General features: G+C 42.9%; 1 protein-coding gene across 4 annotated transcripts in view; it reads left to right on the top strand.

Annotated features, from left to right (window-relative positions):
• The first annotated feature begins 9,128 nt into the window (after nt 1-9,128).
• The window catches only part of LOC144692290 (monocarboxylate transporter 13-like), a 52,763-nt gene continuing 51,847 nt past the window's right edge, over nt 9,129-10,044 (top strand). For 3 of the 4 annotated variants that reach the window (XM_078560930.1, XM_078560931.1, XM_078560928.1), the window contains exon 1: nt 9,129-9,304. The gene's annotated coding sequence lies outside the window, so the exon portion shown is untranslated. Of the gene's footprint in view, nt 9,509-10,044 lie in introns of all 4 variants that reach the window. The other variant, XM_078560929.1, reaches the window with a different exon arrangement.

The following is a 10,044-nucleotide window of genomic DNA, read 5'->3' as shown; positions in this document are numbered from 1 at the left end:
TTTATACGTTTCAATCAGATCCCCTCTCATCCTTTTAAACTCTAGTGAATACAGGCCCAGTTGAACCAATCTCTCCTCATATGACAGTCCTGCCATGTCCAATATCAGCCTAGTGAACCTTCGCTGCACTCCTTCTATGGCAAGTATATCCTTTCTTAGGTAGGGAGACCAAGGCCAGGATTTTGAGGTCGGGGAGTGGGGCCCGCTCGCTGGGTGGAACTCCCGACATTACCCCGCATCATTTCCATTTTCAGGTCGGCGGGGGCACAGCCGAACCAGCTGTCTGCCCGCCGACCTGTCAATGGCCTATTGAGGCCATTTAAAAAGTCATTAACCTAATTAATGGACCTGCCCGTCCAACCTTAAGGTTGGTGGGCAGGCTGGGAGCCTTGGCGGGCTTCAGAAAAAGCATGAAACCTCATCCACAGGCAGGATGAGGTTTCATGAGGGCTTTTAAAAATTTAATAAAAGTTTGATTAAATGTGATGGACATGTCCCAACTCATGTGACAGTGTCACATAAGGGGACATGTCAGGGAAATTTTATTTTTGTACATTGACCATTTTTAAATTTGGCGCCAATCTCCCTGAGGCAGCACTTAGCCTCAGGGAGATGAATGCGCTCTTTTGTGCGCATGCGCAAAAGAGTGCACTCTTGACTGAGGGAACCCCCCCCCCGCCCACATAGGGAGCGCATAGCGCTTCCTGGTGGATCTCACGCTGGGCCGGCCTTAATTGGCCCGCCCACGTAAAATGGTGGTGCGCCCCCAATTGGGGGTGCCAATCGAAGGTATGCCTGCACGCACCCGCTCCTGCACATCCCCCCCGACGGGGGGAAATTCTTCCCCAAAACTGCATGCAGTACTCCAGGTGTGGTCTCACCAAGGCCTTGTATAACTGCAGTAAGCCATCCCTACTTCTGAACTCAAACCCTCTTGCAATGAAGGCCAACATTTGACTTCCTAATTGCTTGCTGCACCTGCCTGTTTACTTTCATTGACTGGTGTACAAGGACACCCAGATCCCTTTGTACATCCACATTTCCCAATATATCGCCATTTAAATAATGCCTTTCTGTTTCTCACACCGAAACGTATATCTTCACCTTTATCCATGTTATACTGCATCTGCCATGTGTTTGACCACGCACACAACTTGTCTAAATCTCCCTGAAGCCTCCCTGCATCCTCCTCACAACCCTGCTCAGTTTTATGGTCACCATCACTTACACTAGCATTTTGTTTCAAATTTTATTTAATTGAATTTTAAATTCTCCAGCTGCTGTGGTGGGATTTGAACTCTTCTCTGGATTATTAGCCTAGATCTTTGGATTAGTAAAAAGTAAAGCCATTGCCCTCAAGCACCCCCTATTCATGACAATTCATTGAATGCCTATAGGCTATTTCACCACGAAAAACAGCACGACATAATATTCAGGCAATTTATATGTTTTTACCCATAGCCTGTTTAATTTCTTTCTGCAATTTATATAAAATGTTTTTTCTTTAAACGAGCCATAGCCCCCTCAAAAGGAATTGATCAACTGCACTCTTCAGAGAATTAATTCTGCATAAAGTACAAATGGTTAATTACTTAACGAAATACCTATCTCAAAAACAACCCACCAAGCACACCCAAGAGCTAGAATGAGTAGCCTGTCACTGAACATTGAATCAATGATATAACCTGATCAGAACAGCCCTAGTATAGTCAACATTTGTCAAACAATGCTTGCTTTACTGAATACATCCTGGAACTTGCCAATTGATGAGAGTGTCCCTATCTCACAGGCTAAATTCTCAAAGGCACAACTTATTTTAAAGGGCTTTAACGACATAGAATTAGGTGTGTTGGATCAATGAGTTATGATTTTGACACAGACATAAGAGACAAGATGGCAACATGGATAGGAGTAACATATTAGCCAAGTGAATTCCTTGCAACATATAAGAATCAGGTAGCCCTTTTAAGAAGTGTTTTCCATATTTACCAGTAGATTTGCTAATCAAAGGAACTGAACTGATAGGTATGTCTGTTTAACCCTTTGATATTTCAAAGCTGCTGAATTGTTTCAAAGCTGGTGTATTATTTAGACAAACTTCAATAATTGTTATTGTCTTATTTAAGAAAAAGCTCGCTTGTTACAGAAGCGTCTGGTGTAACTGATCTAATTGCCCTCTGACGTGATATGTCTTATAGTAAAAATCCTCTTTGATTGAGCAACAATAAATGGGTTCATTGTTTGCTCGTGGTACGCTACCTCAGATCATTTTTTGCACAAGTTGTCACTGTAGTTCATAGAAAGTTCAGGCTTTTATGATGAACGTTAGGGAAAAAGAGCCGAAGGTGTCTGGATAATATTACAGCCGGTGCAATTTTATTCTCACCGCCCGCATCCAGAACAAGGGCTCACTGGATAAGAATCAGCAGCGGGAACCCTAACCAATTTCCCCTTCCTGAACCGAGAAGATTGCAGCCGATCAGAGCAAAGCCTGCCTAAGATTAATTAATTTAAACCTGAGATCTTCATGGACTATAAGGCTCACAAATGATATTGTTTGCTTGTAAGCCATAATTCAAAAGATCATTATGCTGTCTTATGTTGAACAGAGCTTGGGATAGTTGACTTGGTGCTGCTTTTATGTCTCTGCTGGAAGAGAAGGTTTGTGCCTTGGCATACATGATGCAAACTTAGTTGCTTTATACGAAAACAAAGGAGATCGCAGTGACTGCAATAATTGCTGAGGCATCTCCTTGTTAAGTACTGTGGATAAGGTCTTTGCTCACTTTGCTCTGACTAGATTGCAGACCCTGGCATCTCGCACCTACCGCAAGTCTCACTGCAGCTTCAGAACTGGCAGATTGATGGTTGGCATGATTTTCTCACTTTGGCAGTGTGGTAGGGTGGCCAAGTTGTGCTATTAATGATAGAGTTGATCTGCAGATACTTCTTGGGTGAAAACATTAAGTTTATTTACAATATGTTCAGCAGCAACTACACACGTGCTTTCAACTCCAGCTCTATCTCTACACTGACTGCTGAGGTAGGCCGAGCTACACTCCTATTGGTTACTACAGATTATGTGATCTTCCTTAACACGTATTATTCTTAAAGGTACATTACACACTAAATAAAACCATAATTACTACAGGCAGTTACAGGAGAAGTGCCACGAACAGCGCTGACCATTCTACATTGTTCTCATGGACATCACCAAAGCCTTCGATTTGATCAGCAGAGACGGACTCTTTAAGCTTCTGCAGAAAATAGGCTGCCTATCTGGACTCCTAGGCATCATTCCTTCTTTCCACAAGATCATGCACAGTGCCATCAGTTATAATGGAGCAACATCAGGCACTTTCATGATCAGCAGTGGGGTAAAGAAGGGCTGCTTCCTGGCACCAACTCTCTTTGGCACATTTTTCTCCATGCTGCTGTTATATGCTTTTGGCGACTCAAATGAGGGTGCCTACCTGCATGCCAGAACTGATGACAAGCTGTTCAACTTGGCAAGACTGCACACCAAGACCAAACTATGTAATGTGCTAGTCTGTGAGTTGCTGTTTGCTGATGATTCTGCACTAGCCATCCCACACTGAAGCTCACTTGCAACAACTTGTAGGTTGGTTCTCCAGGAGCTGCAAGGAGTTTGGATTGACGATCAGTGTCAGGAAGGCCAAAGTTATGGACCAGGATGCTGAGAGTCCACCTTCCATCAATGACAACCTCACTCTGGATGTCATCGACAACTTCACATACTTGGATCAACAATTACCAGCAACCTGTCCCTTGATGCCGAAATCAGCACCAGGATTACCCAGGCCGCAGTTGTCTTGTCAAAGCTGAGAGGTTGAGTGTGGATCAAGAGCAAATTAACTGAAAACATAAAGCTCCCTGTGTGCCAGACTTGTGTTCTCAGCATCTGAAGAAGTAGTGAAGAATGGACAACTCATACAAGCCAAGAGAAGTGGTTGAACAACTTCCACCTCAGCTGAATATTGGGCATCTCCAGCAAGACAAAGGGCCGAATATGGAATTACACCAGTGTGCAGAGATCCCCAGCATGTTTGCTCTCTTGAATCAGTAGCAATTCCTATAGCTGTGTCATGTGTGCCAAATGGATGATGGTCATATTCCCAAAGACATGTTCTATGATGAGCTTGCTATCGGCACAAGACCAACAGGCCACCCACAATTTCGATACAAGGATGTTTGCAATCAAGACCTCAAGTTAACCGTGATTGGAGTTGATGCAGTTAGACTGCCACTCATGAATCAGCCTCTATAGCCACAACAGATGATGTCCAATCCAGAGGTGACATATGCCCTGGGTGCAGTCCATCGTCTCTTGAGAAAGACGCATACCAGGTATGGTGCTGTAAATGTCATGGTCTCCTGAAGGACAATACTGGAAACTCAGTCCAACTATGAGTTTGAATCATGCTGCCAGCTCCTTTCAGTATTTATTTGTTAAAGAAGGCTAGGAATACATAATGGAATGGAATAATATACTGCAATTATTAGTTTTCATTTTGTAAATATTAACTTATACCAGACCGCAACAGGCAGAGTACTGACCATACTCAACCAGCTTGTGCATACAAAATTCAGAACATAGTGTTCAACATTAGATATGATTCTGCAATTGGACTGCACTTATTGAACAATCCCAAGTGTGCTAATGATTACACCAACAGCCAATTTAAAAATATCAATTGGGCTCACAATGTGGCTCATTTACTCTTGCCAGAAGCTACATATATCCATACACAGGGCCATGTCCTCTGCAAACAGAAAGACAATGGTTCCCTGGTGCATTCCTTATAGCAAGCCTCCACCAATCAGAGCTGACTTACCTTTTCTGAATTTAAACAAAAGCTTGGGGGATGACTGTTCCCTGGTGCATTCTCCATGGTAATACCTCAATCAATCAGAGCCCTCTTGCCAACCAATCAGCACCCTTTCCTCTTGCAGTATAATTTGTTGTTCCCTTTGAAATTTGGTAATTTTGTGTCGGTCCTGATGAGTGAAAAACGTAAAGCTTCAACAGCATGTCTCTTTTTTCAGCAATATACTGGGCCCTATGTTTCACTATTTTGTTATTTTTAGGCAGATACAAGACATTTTAAAAATTCAATCTCTGTATTGTGTTTACTAAACAATGTGCAGAAAATAATCAGAAGGCATTACATGATTGCCTATAAGACAGATTCCTTATATTAGGAAGAAGATGCATTTAGTTTTGCTTTAAATATTGTCATCACTGTGTGTGCTATATTGAAATGGAAAAATATAGACCTCAACAATAGCAACTTGCATTTATATAGCGCCTTTAACATAATAAAGCATCTCAAGGTACTTCACATGATTGGTATCAAATGAGATTTGACATCGAGACAAATAAGGAGATATTAGGACAGGTGATCAAAAGCTTGATCAAAGAGGTAGGCTTTAAGAAATGTCTTTAAGGAGGAGAGAGACTTAGGGAGGGAATTACAGGCACAGACTACTAAAGGAACGACCATGAATGGTGGAGCAATTAAGATCGCTGATGCACAAGAAACCAGAATTGGAGGAGTACAGAGGTCTCTGAAGAACGTAGGAGGAGGTTACAGAGATGGGGAAGGGTGAGGTCACGGAGGAATTTTTAAACAAGGATAAGAATTTTAAAATCGAAGCCAGGTCAGAAGATGAAGCAATATAGGTTATCGACTCATAGAGGTCTACAGCGCAGGAAAAGACCCTTCGGCCCATCGAGTCTGTGCCGGTCAAACAAGTGCCTAACTATTCTAATCCCATTTTCCAGCACTAGGCCCATAGCCTTGTATGCCATGGCATCGCAAGTGCACATCCAAATACTTCTTAAATGTTAGGAGGGTTTCTGCCTCTACCACCCTTTCAGGCAGTGAGTTCCAGATTCCCACCACCCTCTGGGTGAAAAAATTCTTCCTCACATCCCCTCTCAACCTCCTGCCCCTTACCTTAAATCTATGCCCCCTGGTTATTGATTCCTCCACCAAGGGGAAAAGTTCCTTCCTGTCTACCCTATCTATGCCCCTCATAATTTTATACACCCCAATCATGTCCCCCTCAATTTCCTCTGCTCCAAGGAAAATAACCCCAGTCTATCCAATCTCTCCTCATAACTAAAACTTTCCAGCCCAGGCAACATCCTGGTAAATCTCCTCTGCACTCTCTCTAGTGCAATCACATCCTTCCTATAATGTGGATTCCAGAACTGCACACAATGCTCTAGCTGTGGCCTAACCAGCGTTTTATACAGTTCCAGCAAAACCTCCCTGCTCTTATATTCTATGCCTCGGCTAATAAAGGCAAGTATCCCACATGCCTTCTTAACCACCTTATCTACCTGTCCTGCTACCTTAAGGGACTGGTGGACATGCACACCAAGCTCCCTCTGATCCTCAGTACTTCCCAGGGTCCTACCATTCATCGTGTATTCCTGTGCCTTGTTTGTTCTACCCAAGTGCATCACCTCACACTTATCTGGATTAAATTCCATTTGCCACTGATCAACCCATCTGACCAGCCTGTCTATATCTTCCTGTAATCTAAGGCTATCCTCCTCACTATTTACCACCCCACTAATTTTCGTGTCACCGTGAACTTACTGATCAACCCTCCTACATTCAAGTCTATATCATTTATATATACCACAAACAGCAAGGGACCCAACACTGTTCCCTGTGGAACCCCACTGGACACGGACATCCAGTCACAAAAACACCCCTCGGCCATCACCCTCTGCTTCCTGCCACTCAGCCAATTCTGGATCCAATTTGCCAAATTGCCTTGGATCCCATGGGCTCTTAACTTCATTATCAGCCTCCCATGCGGGACCTAATCAAAAGCCTTGCTGAAGTCCAAGTAGACTACGTCAAATGCATTGCCCTCATCTACACACCTGGTCACCTCTTCGAAAAATTCAATCAAATTGGTCAAGCATGACCTTCCCTTAACAAAACCACGCTGACTGTCCTTGATTAATCTCTGCCTCTCCAAGTGTAGATTAATTCTGTCCCTCAGAATTGCTTCCAATAGTTTCCCCACCACTGAGGTTAGACTGACTGGCCTGTAGTTCCCTAGTTTATCCCTTCCTCCCTTCTTGAATAACGGTACCACATTGGCTGTGCTCCAGTCCCTGACACTCTCCTGTGGCCAGAGAGATATTTAAAATTATTGCCAGCGCCCCTGCTATCTCCTCCCTTGCTTTACTCAACAGCCTGGGATACATTGCATCCAGGCCTGGAGATTTATCTACTTTTAAGCCTATCAGACCACTTAGAAACTCCTCCCTTTCTATGCTAATTTCTTTAATTATATCACAGTCCTTCTGCCTGATTTCCATACCCTCATCGTCCCTTTCACCTGTGAGCAGCGACACAAAGTATTCATTTAGAACCCTGCCTACGTCTTCTGGCTCCACACACAAATTACCACTATGGTCCTTAATGGGCCCTTCTCTTTCCCTAGTTGTCCTCTTGCTCTTAATGTATTTGTAAAATAACTTTGGATTTTCCTTTATTTTGCCTGCCAATGTTTTTTCATGCCCCCTTTCTGCTCTCCTAATTTCCTTTTTAAGTCCCCCCCTACACATTCTATACTCCTCTAGGGCTTCCGCTGTTTTGAGCCCTTGGTTACTGTCATAAGCCTCAGCTTTTTCTCTTTATCCAATCCTGTATATCCCTCGCCATCCAGGGTTCCCTGGATTTGTTGGTCCCACCCTTTATCTTTACTGGGATATGTTGGACCTGAACTCTCCCTATTTCCTTCTTGAATGAGTCCCACTGCTCTGACGCAGATTTACCTAAAAGTAGCTGCTCCCAGTCCACTCTGGCCACATCATATCTGATCTTATTAAAATTGGCCTTCCCCCACTTAGGACTCTGATTTCTGGCCCATTCTTGTCCTTTTTCATAACAACTTTGAATGTAACGGAGTTATGATCACCATCTGCAAGCTGTTCCCCCACTGATACCTCTACCATTTGACTGGCTTCATTCCCTAAAATTAAGTTCAGGACTACCCCCTCTCTTGTTGGATCTTCTACACACTGGCTTAAAAAGTTCTCCTGGATGCGTTTTAAGAATTCCACTCCCTCTAAACCTATCACACTATGACTAACCCAGTTAATGTTGGGGAAGTTGAAATCCCCCACTATTACTACCCTATTATTTTTACACTTCTCTGAAATTTGCCTACATATCTGCTCTTCTATTTCTCTCTGACTGTTTGGGGGCCTATAGTACACTCCCAGCAATGTGGTTGCTCCTTTTTTTGTTTTTCAGTTCTACCCATATGGCTTCATTTGAGGATCTTTCTAAGATGTCATCACTCCTTACTGCTGTAATTGATTCCTTGATCAATATTGCGATACCCCCTCCTTTTTTACCTCCTTCCCTGTCTCGCCTGAAGACCCTGGAATATTGAGCTGCCAATCCTGCCCCTCTCTCAACCATGTCTCTGTGACAGCAATGACATTATACTTCCATATGTTAATTTGTGCCCTCAACTCATCTGCCTTATTCATCAGACTTCTTGCATGAAAATAAATACCATCCAACCTTGCCAAACTCCCTTGTGTCTTAACTGGTCTAGCAAGCCTCTACTCTACTACATTACAGCAGTTACAATGTTTCAAAAGTACTTCAAGTAGAGCGTTTGAGGGTGTTTTCCGAGATTGTGAAAAGCACTATCTAAATACAATTCTTTCTTTATGCATTTGTTTTTAAAAAATGGGATGTCAGAGGAAATACTGTTGAAAATACAATATTTCCAAGATACAAATTATATGTAATATGCCACGATGGGATTATTCACCTCTTGAGCAGAGAAGGTTAAGGGGGATTTAACATGAATGTTCAAAATTAAGATGGGCTTTGATAGAGTTAATAAGCAGAATGGTTTCTGCCGTGGGGTAGATTACCAGGAGTCATATTTATATAACTTGCAAATTAATCAGGCAGGGGTTAATTTTTTTTTAAAAACTCAGCGAGTTGTTATGATCTGCCTAAGAGGGTGACGGATTGCAACCTTCAAAAGGGGATTCGATATGATCTTAGCAAGGATAAATTCGGAAGGCAAAGGAGGGATGGGGGGAGAGCAGAGTCGTATGACTAGCTTTTTTTATCGAGCTTACGCAAGCAGGGTGGCCCTCCTTCTGTAGAGTATTTATCACTTCTTTCAAAGCAGACAAGGAACCAATAACAGGAAACCCTTTTTCTTGCACAACATGAAGTGAAAAAAAATTTGCAAGCTCAGGAAATTAATAATACAGCTGAAGGTGAGTACTGGAAGTACTGGGAGCAATTTTGTTAGGGGATCAGGAGTTAAAGAACATCAACTGAGTTAATTTGGGCTGGTAGATGTTTTTGGACTGTTACAACCTGTTACTGTTTATCCCGTGCATTATACCGAACACGTTGAATACGTCTTTGTACAGGAACAAAACGGGCTGAATAAAGGCACCGGCCGAAGATGATTCACTGTAAGTACTGGAGAGGGCGGGAACAGTTAAAAAAGGAAAGAGCCCGAAGAGTGAGCTAATCCTATAGGCCCGACTCAAGTGCAGTATTGTTTCCTTGTTTATTGTAACCAATATTCCGGGACACTTGAGGAAAACAGCTTCGTCTTTAAAGTCCCAACCCATAGCAGTCGCTAGGGCTGCAATCGACAGGAGAGAGAGCACAGACCATGGAGAATGGATCAGGACAAACCCAGGGCTGGACAGAGAGAGAGAGAGAGAGAATACACACAGGTTCCACAAATGTAATATAATGTGGGAAGGTGTGAAATTGTCCATTTTGACAGGAAAACTCAAAAGAAGGATATTATCTGAATGGTGAGAGATTGTGGAGCTCCTGAAATGTAAAGGGGTTCTAGGAGTCCTAGTACATGAATCGCAAAAGGTTAGTATGCAGTTCAGCAAGTAGTTAGGAAAGCTAATAGAATGTTATCATTTTGTGAGGGGAATTGAATACAAAAGTAGGGAGTTGTGCAGTTATACAGGGCATTAATGAGATC

Source organism: Cetorhinus maximus, chromosome 17 (genome assembly GCF_964194155.1).
Source record: "Cetorhinus maximus chromosome 17, sCetMax3.hap1.1, whole genome shotgun sequence".
NCBI classification, from domain to species: Eukaryota; Metazoa; Chordata; class Chondrichthyes; order Lamniformes; family Cetorhinidae; genus Cetorhinus; species Cetorhinus maximus.
The sequence above is the reverse complement of the archived record's forward strand: the minus strand, read 5'-3'. Positions and strand labels throughout refer to the sequence as shown.